Below are 20013 nucleotides of genomic sequence, written 5' to 3'. Positions count from 1 at the left end.
GAATCCAATTACATTTAAAACCAAAATATTTTATATAATCATATAAGAAATAAAATAAGGAATATTCAGTTAAATTTCAAGAAAAATATAAAATATAAGAATGCTGTGTTTCTGTGCATAATATTCCAATAATGTTCCTCATTACTTTTGCATTTCTACATATTTATTGCACACTTAATACTTAACTTTTTAGTTATACTCAGCAAAGTAAATGACTGTGGTATTCATTTATTTACTGTGTGGTTAATGTAATGAATAAAATGTGCTCTATGTGCACAAAACCAGATTCAAATATTTAATCAGCAGTGGCCAAAACTATTTAAAGTTATTTTTCTCAAAAACTGTGTAAGTTGGGTAGAACTGTTTTATAAAAATGGAAATTTTGTGTTTATTAGTTTTCATTACTAATGTAATTTTAAATTCAAGACTAAAGCAGCTGGCAACTGGAGCCAAATTTCACAAGTCACATTTATCAGTACACAAATATTGACATTAAGTCTCTATCTCATTTGACTTGTGAAATTCTACTATTCCTGACTTCCAACATACTGTGATTGGCTTATAAAAGCTTTCCTGACACTTTTGCCCTTATCATGTAAAAAATAAAATGAGTTGCACTTTGCTGCCAGATCAACAGCATAATTTAGATTTCTTGGTAAAGTAGGCATTTTTCCCAGAAAAGTCCTAAATACAAAATAGACCATTCATATCATCCATAATAGTATCTACTTTTTTTATTTACCATAAATCAACATACACAGGCCTGCTCTATAAATATGATCCCAGTGTTTTCTAGGCCAAACTTATCCTAATAAAAATTTTGAGATCCTACAGTTTTGCTCTAACATTAAGCTCTCAATTTCTTACAATATGTGAATTTACATCTTTACATTACATTTTTAGTATACATTACATTTACATTTTTAGTAGAGTAAATATTCTTCTTTTGCAACTTTGCAAAGTACTAGGAATGAATGGGACTCAGAAAGCACACATTATAAAATGGAAAATTAGCATAATGTGAACACTATCTGTTACAAAATGCAGCCCAAGAACAAAGCATTTGCCAGGAAAGCACTCTAATTTTACCACTTCCTTCTTACTCATTTCTCCTGTCTGCACAGGATATACACAGGCAACAAAGCAAAGACAATCAACATCTCTATTCCACTAATATCTGTTTACTCTCAACAGCATATGAAGTATAGAGACTTTCATTCTATCTTGTAAGTAACTAATAACTAGGATCTGAGGAATGTGGCCAAAGCCTCAAATTTGTCCCCATATGTTCCTTTATAATATCACATGCCAGAAGAGCTCTGCTTTGCCCTCAAGTAGTTCCATCAAGTAGAACTGTTATCTTAAAACTACCCTGGCCTATAATTTTAGGGGAGAAAATCAATAATTGAATGCTATTCAGGATAAAATAAGTTAATAAAATGATTAGAACCCAAAGAGTTTCAGTGATGGCTAGTGATATTTAATGCTTGAAATACCATGACTGCATTTAGTACTTAACGATTGTCACATTTTTGTTTATCATTTGCTCTGTATGGCCAGCCTATGACACTGAGAGGTCAATGTTTACCATAGTTTACAAATAAGGAAAATGAGGATCAGATAATATAAGCAATTTGCTGAAGATCACATGGCTAGTAACAGAAAAGAGGTAGAATCCAAGCTTATTAATGATGCTTTCAGAACTATTTCTACCACTGGTAAATCCATTGCCTTAGATTTAATTTCACAAGATATTTATTACCAAAGAATTTTTCAGTAAAGCACCTATTATATGGTTACACAATGCTCAAGACAATACTCAACCTTTTACTGTTTCCTTATCAAAAGGAAACACCATCTGATCAATCCCCCTAAAATTTTTGAGATTTCACTTGTAGTACTTCTAATATATCTATACATTTTCTATTTTGTTTTATTTCATATGTTAAGGAAAGCTATAAAGGAATGTTTTGGTCTTTTCTAGCTGTTGCCAATCTCCTATTTCACTACTAACAGGCTGATGCTACATATGAGGGTTGAGTAAACAGTGTGTCATTATAGAAAGGAACTGAGGCTGCTATTTTGGACCTGAACTAGGAAACTCCGCATGCAGTAACACTACATCAGTAACAATGAGAAATTTATTTAGAATGTTCCTCCATAGTTTGAAACTTATGAGAAATTTATCTAGAAATTTTCTCTATAGTTTGAAACCTAGATAATAATGTCTATTTTTCCAACCTCTAAAAATAAACCCAAACAAATAAAAGTTGGCAGTTACCAGCCAACCTCCACAAATCAAGGTATTTCATCCTCTGAATAAGTCTGAATAGGAAAAAATTTATGTTTTTAAAGTAGAGTCTATCCCATCATAAGACTATTAGTCTATTTGTAAAGGAAATGGAGAAAAATATATGGAGTGAAATAATCTGAGAGATTAAAAAAAGAAAAAGAAGAAGAATCTACTCTCTGCCTCACTCCACCATCTCACTTAATCCTCAGCATTTTATAATCTGATTTCTATTCACAAGACTACAGAATATTCTCTGCATAAAATAAATTACATTATTCAATAGCTTGTTGTCAGTTCTTATCCCACTTGAACTCTCAGCAGCATGTGATCTGCATCCTTTTTCTATTTCTTAACACCATCCCCTTGGCTTCCAGGACAATTCTCTTTCCTACTGTATTCTCTGATATTTCCTTTTTTTCTGTTCACCAGCTTAAATGTCCATGTCACTCAGAAAGGATCAAGCTGTTTATAATAAACTTAACTGAGTCCCAGAACCAAGCTAAGAATATTTATAGGAATACAAAAAATATACAGCACCCAAAAAACTAAAATGACAATGTCTAGTGCCTACTCAAAACTTAGAAGGCATTCAAATAAGTAGAAAAGTAAAAGCCATAAGTAGGGAAATAAAATAAATCATCAAAACTAACCCCAAAAATGATACAAATGATAGATTTAGAAGACAAGAACTTTAAAATAGTTATCATTACTATATTCCATATATAAGGAAGCTAGAGGAAAAATTGAGCATGTTATGCATAGACATAAAATACATACCAACAACCCAAATCAAACTTCTATATGTGAAAGCTATAAATATCTGAAACTAATATATTAGTCCTGTCCTGTACTTTATTAAATACTGTAGAAGAAAAGATTAGTGAACCTGAAGTTATAACAATAGAAACTATCCAAAATGAAACACAAAGATAAAGAAGACTAAAAATAATTAATGATTTATCAGTGAGCTGTGGTTCAATTTCAATTAACCTAATATATGTGTAATTAAAGTCCCTAAAAAAGATGAGAAAGAACAGAGGATGGGAAAAATATTTGAAAAAATAAAGGCTAAAATTTTCCCAAATTTGATGAAAACTGTAAACTCACAGATCCAAGAAGCTCAACAAATCCAAAGCAAAAGAAACATGAAGAAACTACACCCAAGCATATCATAATCAAAGTGCTTGAAACAATCATAAAAAGAAAATCTCTAAAGCATCCAGAAATATGCAGTTTTAAAATAATAAAATATCTTTCCTCACGGTCATGTCTCCTTTAAAACCAATGTAGATTCCTGTTTCTATAGCCCTTCCAGTCAGGACCAATATTTTATTTCTAAACTAAAAGTTCATTTGTATCTGTCATTCAGAGGGAGGGCTGGGAGTATCATGAGCCAAGAGAAGGTTCTATGTCATAAAATTTAAGGAGGCACTTGCTTTATCCTCACAGGGAGTGTATCCTTAAATTTTACCCTAGGAGCCTCTTTTCCCTCACCCTCATCTTTCCTTGTTCTGCAGCATCATCAGAGTATCCCTCTTGATGAGTACTACTGGCAAATATTAGAGCCTAACAAGGAATTAACTATTCCTGGAGATTTGCTCATATTCTAGAATTTGTTTTCCAGGAAACATTCAAAGTTCATCTCATTTATTAACAAACAAACATAAATTTATCACATTTAAAGTGTCAGGCACTATTGAATTCCTTAAGGATAAAACAAAATATAAGATATTCATCTCAAAATATTCATGTCTAGCAAGAAAAGTTATCAATGAACACTTACTAAAAAGGTAAGTTTTGGGCCAGGTGCAGTGGTTCACACTTGTAATCCTAGCACTTTGGAAGGCCAAGGCAGGAGGATCACTTGAGGCCAGGAGTTCAGGAACAACCTGAGCAACGGTGAGACCCATCTTTACAAACAGTAGAAAAATTAGCTTGGCATGGTGGTGCATACGTGTATTCTCAGCTACTTGAAAAGTTGAGGCAGGAAGATCACTCTAGCCCAGGAGTTTGAGGGTGCAGTGAGCTATGATGACGCCACTGCACTCTAGCCTGGGAGACAGAGCAAGACCCTGTCTCAAACAAAACAAAACAAAAATGGTAAGTTTTGAAGGATGGTATGGACTAGATGCTGTGTGGGCACCAGGAAGAAAGGACCTAACACTGAATATTGGGAAGAGAGTTACAGGGAAAGGCTTTCCAGGGAGAATGTTCTGTCTATGGTAGGGGCTGCAAACTCATGACTACAGATCAAACATAAGAAAAAATGACAGTGATGCACAATGATAAATGGTAGTTGACACTACTTGTAAGTGTTCAGGGAGGAGAAGGAGTGGTGGGAACTATGGAAAACTAGAGTATGGACCAAAAGTCACCACCACTCAACTCAGTTAATTGTTGCCCATGTAGGAAAGCAGTTACACTATAGTCAGATATTCCAATTTTCCAAAGATTGGAAATCTGAATTTTTGTGTGAAACTCTCAACTATTAAGTACTTGCCATTAATCCACACTTCTGAAAAAAACACCATTCAAGCCAAACAAAATATATGTGTAGGTCAGATTCAGCACACCAATTGGCTATTTAACATATCCACCCTATCATTCTCTCTGACCCCTGGAGAAATTTAAGAATTCAGGATCTAAGCATTCAGAATAATATAATTCTCAAAACCACTGAGATGTTTGATTATACTTTTTTTTTTTTTTTTTTTGAGACAGAGTCTCGCTTTGTTGCCCGGGCTAGAGTGAGTGCCGTGGCGTCAGCCTAGCTCACAGCAACCTCAAACTCCTGGGCTTAAGCGATCCTCCTGCCTCAGCCTCCTGAGTAGCTGGGACTACAGGCATGCGCCACCATGCCCGGCTAATTTGTTTTTTGTATATATAGTTTAGCTGGCCAGATAATTTCTTTCTATTTTTAGTAGAGACGGGGTCTCGCTCTTGCTGGTCTCAAACTCCTGACCTTGAGCGATCCACCTGCCTCGGCCTCCCAGAGTGCCAGGATTACAGGCGTGAGCCACCACGCCCAGCCTATACTTCTTCTTAACTCTTGACTTTCACAGGTTGAAGAGCCTGGATGCACATACAAAAGATACCCTTCATCTCCCCTTATATAGTTTTCCCCTAACTATGATGCTGTTTTTAAGGAACATTAAATAGGAAGTGCTTCCAATCTTAAAAATCTCTTGATAAAACAAATTTTTAGCCAAGTGTTTCAGAAAAACAGAATAAAATCTAAATGTTACCAGAATATTTTCTACTTTCAGTCATAATACAGGCCAGAGGGGTTGGGAGGCAATAGAGTTCTAAATCTTTGATGATATATTTATTTTCCCCAGTAGACTGCAAGCTTCTTAATAGCAGGAGCCACATCTATTTTATTCATCATGGCATACTCAGCACCTAGCACATGGTGAGGAACACAAGTATTTTAGTGAATACTTAAAATAAATAAATATATTGTGTGCTAGTAATTATATACTCTGCTAAATATTCCACTTAATATGGTCACGGAATGGGATTTCTGATTAGATAACACTGTTAATAGATAAATTCTCTTTCAGTTAGAGACAGCCTTAAAAAAACTTTGAATTCAAGCTGACTTGAATTTAATTCTTAGATCTGCAATTACTGCTACTTAACCTCTCTGAATTTCAGTTTCCTCATCTATAAAACTGCCTACCTCATTAAAGATGGTGAGAGGACTCACAGAAAATACAAATGAAGTATGTAGCACAGCATGTGGTCAAAAATGATAGTTATCATTTTAAATAAACAATAATTTTTTAAATAACTAAACCATAAAATCCATACCAAACATTTCTTTTTTCCTCATTCAGGTCATACTTGCAGATCTTTCAGTTTAAATTGAAATCTCAGTTTAAATTGATAATAACAACAAAACAATAGAAATAGCAGTTAGCAGAGACCTAACTGCTAGAATTCCAGATAACAAAGATCCTTCTAATGTACTGAACTACTATGCAGCAGGCATCTGCATGACAAGCATATGAAACAGACAAAAGTAGCTGGGGTGGGGTGGGGTGGGGGGGACAGACAATTAGCAACAAACATAAATATATATGTGTTTTAGTCCATTTGTACTGCTATAACAAAATACCTCAGACACTGGGTGATTTATAAAGAATAGAAATTTATTTTTCACAGTTCTGGAGGCTGAGAAGTCCAAGATCAAGGCGCTAGCGGGGTCAGCATCAGGTCGAGGCCCGTTCCTCATAGAAGATGTGATCTAGGTTTCCTCACATGGTGATAGAGACAGAAGGGTGAAAGGGCCAAACTCTCTCTGAAGCCTCTTTTGTGAGGGCAATAATCCATTCCTGAGGGTAGAGACCCCAAGACTTAATCTCTTCCCAGAAGGCCTTACTTCTAAATACCACCACAATGGGGAGTAAGTTTCAACACAAAGCTTGAAGGGGACACATTCAAACTATAGCAATATAGTATGTCAGCAAGAAGTGCTATTAAAAGAAAGAGTACAGACTATGGGAAGATTGGGAGTACAGGGTGGCCAGGTGGTTAAGATTATAACTTCAAATTGGGCAGGGAGAGTAGGTTTCACTGGGAAGGGGATATTTAGGGAATGATTTGAAAGAGGCGAGGAACTTGGCTATATCATTCTAAAAATAGATGCATGACCAATAGACACATTTTTTAAATTTGTGAATTACTAATTCTTTAATTATTCTAATTAAATCTCAAATTATTAATCCTCTTTTTAATCATATCCATTTTTTCTTATTCTTTCTTACTTGAAAAATTATCTTCATATTATTGGTAAGAAAAAAATGGTCAAAAAGAAAGATCCAAAAGAACACTGTCATTTAGTGGGCACTCAATAAACATTTTTAATAAATATTTTTTAAGAGGCAAATTAAATTAGCATGTTTGAATTTTAGAGGTGAACTTTCAACTTAAATCTTTTTAAAATAATCATTTAATAGTTTTGTTTCTCTAAAATCACTTACAAATGTGACCAATAATTTTTAACATAATATACAAATATGACTGTCATTTTAAGTAGACCAGCAGACTTAAAGTTCATGGGGAGCAAGATAACCATAAATTATACAAGTGTCTATAGGAAAGTATAATAAAAAGAACTAATAAACAAGATTCTTTGGAATAATTATACAGATTGTTCAGTATTGATCAGATCTCTGTTTATCTTCTAAAAAGAAGACATTATACAATCAGACTAATTTTGAAAAGTCAAGAAAAATAGAGAAACAAAACTACACAAGATTAGAAATATTCAACAGAGAAAACTGAATCATATAATAGAGGTATGAACTCTTTACCAGCTCTGAAAAATGCTCAAGCTGAATTGTAAAATAAATGTTCAAATATGTATTTTAATATCCTCCCCAGAATATTTCAGTATTTCCCTGAACCAATTTTATGTACATATAATTTACATTTCTGTGTCAAACACCTGCAAGTTATAAATATATTCGCACAAAAACCTATTTTGAGGATTTTATTAAATCAGAATCATGTACTAGTATGCTTCCATTTAGTTGAAGAAGTTAATACAAGAGTTGTTGGCTAGTTATGGTACAAAACTGAGCCAGGAAAAACATTCATTTATTTATATACTGTAGCACCTGAAAATGTCTCATTTACACTGTGCCCAGAACCACAAAATTTATCAAATAAATTTCCAGACTCTCCCATCCAAGTAAAGGCTACATTTCCAAAGACACTATAAAATTCAGGTTAATTTTAAAAATAAAAAAATTACCACTACATAATTGTATCTAAAAACAAAAAAAAGAAAAAGAAGAAATTATATTCTATAAATGATGAAAATAATTTATGGAAGAATTTGTAAAATAAAGTACCTTATGCAGAAATTGGGGAAATAATGATCCTAAAAACATTTTATGTAAAAAATCAATATTGCATATGATAAAGCTGCAAAGCCAGAGGGCCCAGGCATAAAACAAGTTTATATTATTTTAACAAACATGTGAGCTGAAATTTTCTATTTTTAAATTACTATTTATCTATAATACCTAGAATCAGTCTATTTATTTAGTATGGAAAACATATGTCAGCTAAATGCCCAAATCAAGTTAACTAGCATCCATGAAGATGGAGCCTAGCAAAAATTTTATATCCCTATACTTCAGTGGTTTACAACTAGGGGTGATTTTTGTCCCCCAGGAGATATTTGGCAATATTTGGAGACATTCTGGGTTATCACAACTGGAAGAAAGGAGTAGTACTCCTAGCATCTAGTGGGTAGAGGTCAGGAATGTTGCTAAACATCCTATAACACACAAGACAGCCTACCAAAATGTCAATAACACAGAGAATCATCCAGTCCAGAATGTCAATAGTACCAAAGTTGAGACGCTGTTATACAGATAAAAGCTTTTGTGTAAGACTCCCCCCGCTGCCCGCACCCTGCTCCCTAGGTCAATCAACTATGATCAGGATAGCAAGATCAAGTGGAACAAATGAATGATGTTCATAAAGAATCTCTCAGAAGACGACAGTATCTAATATGTCAAGACAACACAGAACACCCTCTTTTTGGTTATTACATAGTTACTTCTAACACCTCTGTCCCACCTCTCTGGGACCTCTGCTTGGCTGAAAATTAATATTCCTAATCCTCCATGTGTCTCTTTTTTTTGCTTTTTGTTATGGAAATATCCATACATACATAAAATAGAATATTAATAGTATAATGTAGGTACCACCCAGCTTTATTAAGTATCAACAATCAACATTGTGTTATTTTTGATTCATCTAGGCTTCTATCACTTTTTTGTTTATTGGTTTTGCTAGGGTATCTAAAAGCAAATCCCAGACAACATATTACTTTACCACTTAATATTTCAGTTTCTCCCCTATGTATATTCACTGATGAAGAAATATGTTCAGGATGAACTGGATATGATCAACCTGGGAAGTGGGCAATGATAAAAAGATTAATTAGATGAAGTGACGAGGGGATAGAAGGGACCACAACAGACATCCCAGATCCAGACAGGAAGAAGAGCAAGCCCTTCACGGCTACAAGAATTGAGCCAAGGGCTGCATGCTAAAAGATGGTAAAGGCAAACCCATTTGTGGTAGCTGCAGTCAGATACAGATCCAATAGCCAAGACCATATAGAGACTAAAGCAGAGTGAGATTATATCACACAGATGACATCAATACACCAAGTGTCTGCATCAGGAATGTTAATAAGTCTCAATACTCTTGTGAACTCTAATAATTCAATAGGTACATGTAGTGCTATAATAAGGATTCTGGCACTCCAGAGAGGGGGAATATCCGAGATGGGTGAGGAATAGGGAAATGGTAGCACCTATGCCACAGAGTTGTCATTTCTTCTCTGGGAGCTAAGGTAATAAAACCTAGAAAAGAAACATTACCTGAGAATCCAGGAGGCCAGATGAAGGAAGTCAAAGGTAGCATGTATCATAACGCAGAGCCACATTAAAGGCTGGCCTGCTCCATGGCATTCTACCTATTCCCTGCTGAATGTCGGTGGCCCTACATGCACAAGTTTGTTCAAAAAAATACCAAGAGCCTAGGAGCTACTTGCCTTGCAAGTGTGCTATTACTATGTCAAAATAAAAGTAGGAAGCTAAGACTCCACCTGTGTACTCATGGGCAGGATTTAAAACCGCTAGTTTAAATCAAAGACACTCAATTCATATAGACCAAAGGAAAGAACATGTACCCTTGTTCTTCTGATATCCAAATCTCCAAATAGCACGTTGAATGTTCTTCTAAAAATGCAAATCTGATTTCATTCCTTGCTTAAAAAAACCTTTCAGTGATTCCTACTTTACCCCAGAGTAAAGTCCAAAATCCTAACACAACCTGACCTGGCCCTTGCCTGCTTTACCTTCTCTAAGACACAGCGTTCTGCCTCACTCTCCATCCACACTGGCTTCTCTTCCTTTGTCAGGTAAAAATATTGTGCATTTGTTATGCTCCAGGCACTGTGTTAAGCACTTTCCCTACCCATTCCATTTAATCCCCTCAAAACTTTATACGATAGGTGCAGTTATTTTCTCAAAAAGAGAAGCTTTTTTTGTATTTTTCCATGAATCTGTAGATCACTTTGGGTAGTATAGACATTTTAACAACGTTGATTCTTCCAATCCATGAGCATGGTATGGTTTTCCACCTGTTTACGTGCTCTGCAATTTCCTTCCTCAGTGTTTCATAGTTCTCCCTGTATAGGTCTTTTACCTCCTTAGTTAAATATATTCCTAGGTACTTTATTTTCTTTGTTGCTATTGTGAAGAGTATTGAGTCTTCGATTTGGTTCTCAGTTTGACTGTTACTGGCATATATGAATGCCTCTGATTTGTGTGTATTGATTTTGTATCCTGAGACTTTACTGAATTCATTTATCAATTCCAGAAGTCTCTTGGTTGAATCCTTGGGGTTTTCTAGATATATCATATCATATCATCAGCAAAGAGTGAGAGTTTGATCTCTTCTGTCCCCATTTGGACACCCTTGATTCTGCTCTCTTGCCTGATGGCTCTCACAACGATAAAAAGAATATACTTTTAAAAACAAAATGGTTTTCTTCACAAATTTAGTTTTAAAAATATTTTAAATATGTATAAATAATAATCTATCTTGATATTTAAGAAAATAATGTTGAGATCATTGAGATCTATTTCCAGTAATCTAAAGAAACAGTGAAAACAATGAAAAAGCTGACCCTTAAATGAGCCAAGACCCTCAATGAAATGCCCTCAAATTCTGAAAAACATTTTATTGAAGTAAAATGGAAAACAACAATAAAATTAGCATAATTTTCATTTCACCTCACTTTCTTTTATCCACCTACCTTGAGTTACACAAGTAGGAAAATGTCCAGAGCAGGAACAATATGGGAAAAACCCAAGATACGGTTTCAGTTTATTCACAAATTAAATAATAAATTCCTCCAGTGACTGTACACTAAGTACTAGAATAACCTACCACTAATATTTATAGAAATAGTGACAGTTCTAAAAACAGCCACCCAAGAGATTATTTTTGGCTAAACTACACTGTGTGAGCTTTATTCCATACAGGCTTAACATATGTTAGATGTTTCAGAAAAACAAATCAGTTCAGCATGAACCAATATTCAGGCAGCAACCTCAGATCAATTAATGCCATTTGAACAGGTCTTGAAAACAGTGGTTTTCCAAAACTAGCACGAAAGAACCCAGTATAAGAACTTCCCTGTTCAGGTTGGACTCTTAGCAAGCATTTTGAGGCATTTATAAATTTACCTATGGAAAAGAATTTGCAGTATTTAGAGGTCTGGCAAGATTACTGCCTTTCATTAAGCTTAACTAGAACTCATTTTCACAATTTCGATCTTAGAGAAAGTGTATTTTTGGACTATCACATACACTTACGTACAAAATGAAAGTTTTCCCATAGATTATTCTTTTTATAATAAAGTTTCAGCTGATAAGCACAAGTGACTAAATAACTACATTTTCATATGTTTGCTAGCTTCATGTCAACATTTTAAGTACTCCAGCTAATTAAACCACCATTCCACTTTGAACATCTCATTTTTAATATTGTCTGTTTATTTCACCATTTCCTACTGAAAGTTTAATACCACATTTCATATAAAGTCTACTTTCATGAGAACTCCTTGGAGCAAATAATGTTTTCATGTTAAAGAGAAGCACATTAAGCCATGTAAAGGGGAGCGTAGTAAGAATGTTTCAATACTGCCTGGAATTCAGGCAGTAGTTTAGACTAAAAAAAAGCTATTCTAACAGAGGACAGTTAATAGTCTAAAGAATATTTTTAAAGCCAAGACTCATCATCCAAAGAAAAAAACCATAAAACTATATCAAATTTTATGTGCGGAAACATTTAAAAACCTAGCATTTGAAAGAGTAAACTTGGAATAATATGTTGTGTGTCCTAATTTGTAACCTACACAATTATACGTACTATTTTAGGTAACCCAAAAGCCTTTATTTAATAAAAATTTTTAACAGAGTAATAGGATTATTTTTATTCTTGTAAACAAAGGTATAACAACAACAACAAAAAAAAAAACAAGCAGGGGCTAACACAGTTAAATTCATTAATTTAAGTAAGTCAGTGAAGTAGAATATGAAAGATATGAAACAAGCTATATATTCTCTAAATCAAGGTACACAAATAGGAAACATTTCGAAAAAGGAAAACTATGAAGATGCTTACTTGATTGTTACACTATGCAGTTCTAACACTAACACTGCTGCCAGCATAAGCTCCTCTGGGGCCTAAAATCAGGCAATATTAGCCCACTACTGCCACTACTGGGGACAAGAGACTGACTCAGCTGGTGTTCACGTCCCTGACAAAACTTCACTACGGTCTCAACTAACAACTGTTCCCTAAGCCATGAAGGAAAACATATATACAACTGACCCTGTGTACTGTCTAAGAAATTATACAAAGATCACACTACTGCAGGCACCCAAAATCAAAGCCAAAATGTCTTACTCAAGCAACAACATATATACATCCTCATGAAAAAATTCTCCATTTTGAAAACAATTTCAAAAAATTGGAACAAATGACTATTATATTAGATGTGTGAATATGAACAGAAGGACATGAGAAAGATGAAAAAGCAAGGAAATATGACACCACCAAAGGACCACACAATTGTCCAGCAATAACAGATCCCAATCACAAAGAAGTCCTCGTAATACCAGATAAAGAATTCCAAATATTTATTCTAAAGAAGCTCAATGAGATGCAAGAAAATCTGAAAACCGATACAAAGAAATCAGAAAATCAATTCAGGATATGAAAGAGAAATTTATAAAGGTGGTTGATTCCTTAAAAAAAAACAAAACAGGAATTCTGGAGCTGTAAAAATTCATTGAAGGAAATACAAAACACATTTAAAAGCTTTAAGAATAGACTAGCTCAAGCAGAAGAATCTCAGAACTTGAAAACAGGTCTTCTGAAATAATCCAGGTAGACAAAAATAAGACAACAAGAACAACAAAGAAAGAGCAAAGCCTTTGAGACATCTGGGACTACATAAAGTGACTGAACTTATGAGTTATTAGTATTCCCAAGGGGGATGAGAGATCAAAACATTTAGAAAACCAGAGTAGGATGCAGTGACTCACACCTGTAATCCCAGCACTTTGGGACACCAAGGTGGAAGGATTGCTTGAGGCTAGGAGTTTGCCTGGAAGGGATCCCCTCCCCCAGCCTGGGAAACATAGCAAGACTCTGTCTCCACAAAAATAAGAAAAAAATTAGCCAAGTATGATGGCAAGTGCCTGGAGTCCCAGATACTCATGAGATTTAACCAGGAGAACTGCATGAGCCAAGGAGTAAGAGTGCGCAGTGAGCTATGATCAGGCCATTGAACTCCAGCGTGGGTGACAGAATGAGACCATGTCTTAAAAATAAATAAATAAATAAATAAAGTTTAGGAAACTAATTTAAGGAAGTAATTGATGAAAACTTTCCAAAACTAGCAAGGGAGTAAGACATTCAGATGCAGGAGGCCCAGTGATCCCCAGGCAAATACATTGCAAAAAGACTTCACTATGGCATATGATAATAATATCTAATTCGTATACTATTATGATCCGAATGAATAAAGTTGAACTGAAAGAAAGTATTTTAAAAGTAACAAAAGTGTTTAGTTACCTATAAAGGAAACCCCATCAGACAAACAGCAGACTTCTCAGCAGTAACCACAAGCCAGAAGAGAATGGGATGGCAATTTCAAAGTGCCAAAACAAAAAAACTACCAGTGAAGAATTTTTTACCCTGCCACAAAAAGCTTCATAAACAAAGGAGAAATAAAGTCTTTCCAAGACAACCAAAACAGAGAATACATCACCACTAGGCCAGCCCTGAAGAAAATGCTCAAAGAAGTCTTAAACATAGAAATGAAAGGTCACTATTCACCATCACAAAAACACATAAAAATACAAAACTCATGGGTCTTATAAAACAATCACACAAAGGAGGAAAAGAAAGGAATTAAATGGCAATACAGTTCTGGGAAAACTGGATAGCTACATGCAAAACAATAAAACAGAATTCATATCTCTCATCACCCACAAAAATTAATTCAAGACGGATAAAAGACTTAAATGCAAGGCATGAAACTCTTCTAGATATCAGCCTAGGCAAAGAATTTAAGACTAAGACCCCAATGACAATTACAGCAACAACAAAATAAATAAATAAATGAGTCTTGATTAAATTAAAAGCTTCTGCACAGCTAAGGAAATAATCAACAGGGCAGACAGACAACCTACAGAATGGGAGAAAATATTCTCAAGCTATACATCTGACAAAGGGCTAATAACCAGAATCTATAAAGAACTCAAGCAAATAAGCAAGAAATAAATAAGTAACTCATTAAAAAGTAGGCAAAAGACATGAACAGAAACTTTTTGAAAGAAAATAGGCAAATGGGCAATAAACATATGAAAAAATGCTCAACGTCACTAATCACCAGGGAAATGCAAATTAAAACCACAATGGCATATCACCTTACCCCGGTTAGGATGGCTTTTATTAAAAAGTCCAAAAGCAGTAGATGTTGGTGTGGATGCAAAGAGAAAGGAATGCTAACACACTGTTGGTGGGACTGCAAATTAGTACAATCTCTATGGAATACAGTATAGAGATTTCGCAAAGAACTAAATGTAGACCTACCATTCAATTCAGCAATGCCACCATTGGGTATTTACCCAAAGGAAAACAAACCATTTTACCAAAAATACAACTGCACTCGAATGTTTATTACAGCACAATTCACAATTGCAAAGATGTGGAATCAAACCAAATGCCCATCAAATTCATGAGTGGATTAACTAAATGTGTTATATGTATACCATGGAATACTACTCAGCCAGGAAGAAGAATGACTTAATGCTTTTTGCAACAATATGGATGGAACTGGAGACTATTCTCCAATGTGAAATATCTAAAGGATGGAAAAACAAACACCACATGTACTCACTATTAAATTGGAACTAACTGATGAGCACACATGTGAATAAAAGGAAATAAAACTGAATGGATATCAAGCAGGGGCTTGGGGAAGACTGAATGGTTGAAAACCTACCTAATGGGTATAATGGACACTATCTGGGTGATTAGCACACTTACAGCCTGGACTCAAGCATTACATAAGCAATCCATGTAACCAAAGACATTTGTACTCCAGTAATATTTTCAAATAAAAAAAATAAAGAAAAACAATATATACTTGTATGGAATTCAACTTGTACCACCTAAATGTATTAAAATGGTTTTGTTTTTTGTTTTTTGTTTTGTGAGGTTTTGAGACTGAGTCTCACTCTGTTGCCTAGGCTAGAGTGTCATGATTTCACACTAGCTCACAGCAACCTGAAACTTCTGGGCTCAAGTGATCCTCCTGCATCAGCCTCCTAAGTAGCTGGGAATACAGGTGCATACCACCATACCTAGCTAATTTTTTCTATTTTTAGTAGAGACAGGGTCTCGATGTTGCTCAGGCTGGTCTCGAACTAATGAGCTCAAGTGATTCTCCTCCCTTAGCCTCCCAGAGTGCTAGAATTACAGGTGTGAGCTACTATGCCTGGCCATATTCAAATGTTTTTAAAATAGGGGGGAAAATCACTAAGGGATTGGGAAGTACAGTTTGTTTGAAAATGAATATCTACCATTATAATTTTGTATTTGCAAAATGAATAAACATTTTCATAAAACAAAATCTAAACCAGATATACTTTTTAATCAATATTTTAAATAATATTAATGTATTTTCATTTTTAATTGGATTATTTATTTTCTTTCTATTTAGTTGTTTAGGTTCCTTATATATTTTGGATATTAACCGCTTTATCAGATGTATGGTTTAAAAACTGACAAGTCATAATTGTATATATTTAGAACATATCAGAACTTTTATACCCTTCAACTAACAACTCCCCATTCTCTCCCTGTCCTGACTACACCCAGCCTCTGGTAACCATTATTCTGCTCTCTACTACTATGAGTTCAACTTTTTCTTTTTAGAGTCCATTTACAAGTGAGATCATGCAGTATTTGTCTTTCTGTGCCTGTCTTATTTCACTTAGCATAATGTCCTCTAGGTTTATCCACAATGTTGTAAATGACAGTATTCCCTTCTTTTTTAAGGCTGAATAGTATTCTACTGTGTATCTATACCACATTTTCTTCATCTATTCAACTGTTGATGGACACATAGGTTCATTCTATATCTTGGCTATTCTGAATAATGCTGCACTGAACAAGGGAATGCATATATTCCTTTGACATGTTGATTTCATTTCCTTTGGTTATATACCCAGAAGTGGGAACACTCTGGATCATATGGTAATTCTATTGTTTTTTGATGAACCTCTTCACAATATTCCATATGTATGTACTAATTTACATTCCCTCCAACAATGTATAAAAGTTCCCTTTTCTCCATATCCTCAACAACACTTGCTATTTCTATCTTTTTGATAAAAGCCATTCTAACAGGTGTGAGATAATAATTCATTATGGTTTTAACTCTCATTTTCCTAGTGATTAGTGATGCTGAGCATTTTTTATATACCTATAGGCCATTTGTATGTCTTCTTTGAGAAATATCTATTCAGGTCCTTTGTCCATTTTTAACTGGATTATTTCTTTTCTTGCTAATTTGTTGTTTGGGTTCCTTAAATATTTTGGACATTAATCCCTATAGCAGATATATGGTTTATAAATATTTTCTCCCATTCTATGAGTTGTCTCTCCACTTTGTTAATCATTTATTTTGGTGTGCAGAAGCTTTTTAGTTTGATGCCATACCATTTGTCTATTTTCGGTTTTGTTCTCTGTGATTTCAGGGGTCATATCCAAAAAGTCATTGTTCAGACCAATGTCATGCCTTTTGCCCTATATATTCTTCTAGCAATTTCAATTTCAGGTCTTATACTTTACTTATACTTTAAACTTTTATTACTTTTACTGGGGGGTGTTTTGATGATCACTCTGGTGCAGACATGAAATAACATCACAGTTGTATAGGACAACAATTTATTATACTCACAGGTCCTAGAAGAGTGAGGCACCACATACTACATGGGACCACATAGGAGGAGCACCAAGGGAGCGATCTCAAACAAGCAGGTGGGGATTCCAGAGAGAGAGTGAGGAGCCATAGGCACGTGCTTTTATTGAGGGTCAGGGTGGAACACACAAGCAAAAAGCATGAGGGAATTTCGTTAGTGTGTTTGAATGTCATTAGGTCACAGGGGAGGGCAAGAAGGGGAAATTGTACAGGGACTGCCTTATCACACTGGTATACCTGGTCACCTGTTCACAGCCCATTTTGGGAGATGTTGAAGAATCGGGAAAATATGAAGTTTTAAAAATTTATAATAGAAGCTGACAGCTGAGCACTTTGTTGGCAGCACTCTCAGTAGCTGAGGAAAGTAAGTCTTTCATTCCTAAAGAGGGTTATCTGAGTGGTACATCACAGTGTCCACCGAAGTCCAACCCTTGTGCTTCTTGGATCCATTTCTTTGTTTAAATTCTGGAAGCAACTCCTTCAGGATTCCAGTGAATATCTCTTCCTGGGGGAATCTTAGAAGAAAACGGTAAATGGGACAAACTATAACCCCCATCACTGTAGCTAGGCTTGAGCTATGACTGACACTCATTGTTACCCTCACCTAATTTCCATTCTAGATTCCTCTCACCCTTGGCTGGCATGCCTGCAAATCTCCATGACTCGTATGATAGTATAAGCCAGATCTTCATCCCAGGGTCTCCATGCCCTCTCGTGCCGTGTCTCTTTCAAATAAGCAGTCTGAAGAGTACATGCCAGCCATACATTATTATTCAACTGACCTCTGGCTGTGTCCATTGGTAGAAATATCCTCCCTTGAAATCAATACTTCTAAATGCTCAGAGCCCAGAGATACTGAGATGGAAATTCCCCAGGTCAATCACTGAGAATGACAGTAGCTGGAGCCAATACTATTTCCAACCCTTGATTCCTGGACCCATATATTCTACCTGTTGGGGACCATATAAGTTATTTCTCTCTTGGAGGATGGCAACCCAAACTCATAAGGTATTAGCTCTATGCTGATACTTCAGTAGTGCCTTCACCAGGCTGTTCCTTCAACAGACTTTTCCATCATTCTGTCATGCAGCTTTTGAGTAGTGTGGCATGTGATATGAGCAGGGATCCCATGATCATGTGCATAGTCCTGTATCTCTTTTGATGTAAAATGCAGTTCCATGCTGTTAGAGCAAACATTCTGTAAGCCTTAGGATACTGGTACAAGTTAGGGCCCTGCAGACAGGAAAAGAAACTCATACTCCTACTATATACCTATTATTGTCAATATGAATCTCTCTCTTCTATGGTGGAAGGCATCCAGTGTAGTCAATTTGACACCAAGTGACTGGTTAGTTTCCACAGGAGAAGGCATAAGATTAGGAACTCAGCAGTGGTGTCTGCTGAAAGTAGATTGGGTATTCAGTAGCAGTAGCTTTCTAGACTCAGTAAGTTGGAGCTCATGCTGTCAGGTGCATGCATAGCCTCCTCCATCCCTGCTACCATCACTCATTCATTTTTGTAGCAGTCGTGCCTTCACTGGAGTGGCAGGTTGCAGTGACACAGGCTGGCTGTCGTCAACTAGACAAGGTATTACTGTATTTGGTAGTTTAGTGCCTTTTTCTGTGTTAGATGTTTTTTGGTGGGTATTAACATACAATCCAAAGATCTTCACAATTCTTTCCACTCACATATACCCATTCTTGTGCCCTTCTACCTCAGATTTCCTTGTCCCCAATCTACCAATTTTTCTCAATCCATACCCCTTTGCAACCCGCCAAGCTATTCCCTCCTGCCCCCTAAGTCCATATATATTCTAACCTCGGGCTATTTCTTTTACAACTCAAAGTGGATGATGAACTGCACAGCCCAAAGATCTGTTTATTGGGAGGATATACCCTGATCACTTCTCTTTCAAGGTCACACAAGTAGGGCTGTAGTTCAATCACAGTATCAAACTGACCCATCCATGAATCAAACATGGGATTTTTACCTTCACCAATGATCATGAGGGATCACTTTCATCTTAGGACAGACTGTTGCTGGACTTGCCCACCCTATAATGTGGTTAATCTAACAGAAATCAGTTCATGAAGGACAACTGTGACCACACTGTTGCTTCATACCTCAGTGTCAAGCATTCCACCTCTCCAAGGGCTCTGTAGCATGCCAGGAGCTATTTTCCAAAAGGTATTTAAATCTCTGCTTTGTATTCTGACATGCTCCAGAACTCTACAAGTTTGCATTATGATTCTCTCATTGGAACTTGCCATAAACTCCACACATCTATACATTTCATACTGTGCCTTTACCCTCCACTAGTATCCCAATACACAAATGTATGGCTTTACAGCCCATATGCAATAAATCTTATCACAATTTTTCTGAGTTTTTACTAGTACAATATCTTAAATTTAAACACAGTTTGAATATACAATTTTTCTTTTCTTTGAATCTAAGCTTTTTATTCAATCTCCTTGTTCAAATATTTCTGTAATTAATCTAATTTAAGGGCAAGTAGGGGAGGTTAAAAAGTAGCCAGAATCATTAAAGATAACAGGCTACAAAAGATTAGAGGAAGGAGCACTTACTTCCCTTTGGGAAGGTGGTAGGTTGAACAATG

The sequence above is a fragment of the Lemur catta genome, chromosome 12 (genome assembly GCF_020740605.2).
Source record: "Lemur catta isolate mLemCat1 chromosome 12, mLemCat1.pri, whole genome shotgun sequence".
In the NCBI taxonomy this organism is placed as follows: Eukaryota; Metazoa; Chordata; class Mammalia; order Primates; family Lemuridae; genus Lemur; species Lemur catta.
Note: the sequence above shows the minus strand (reverse complement) of the source record.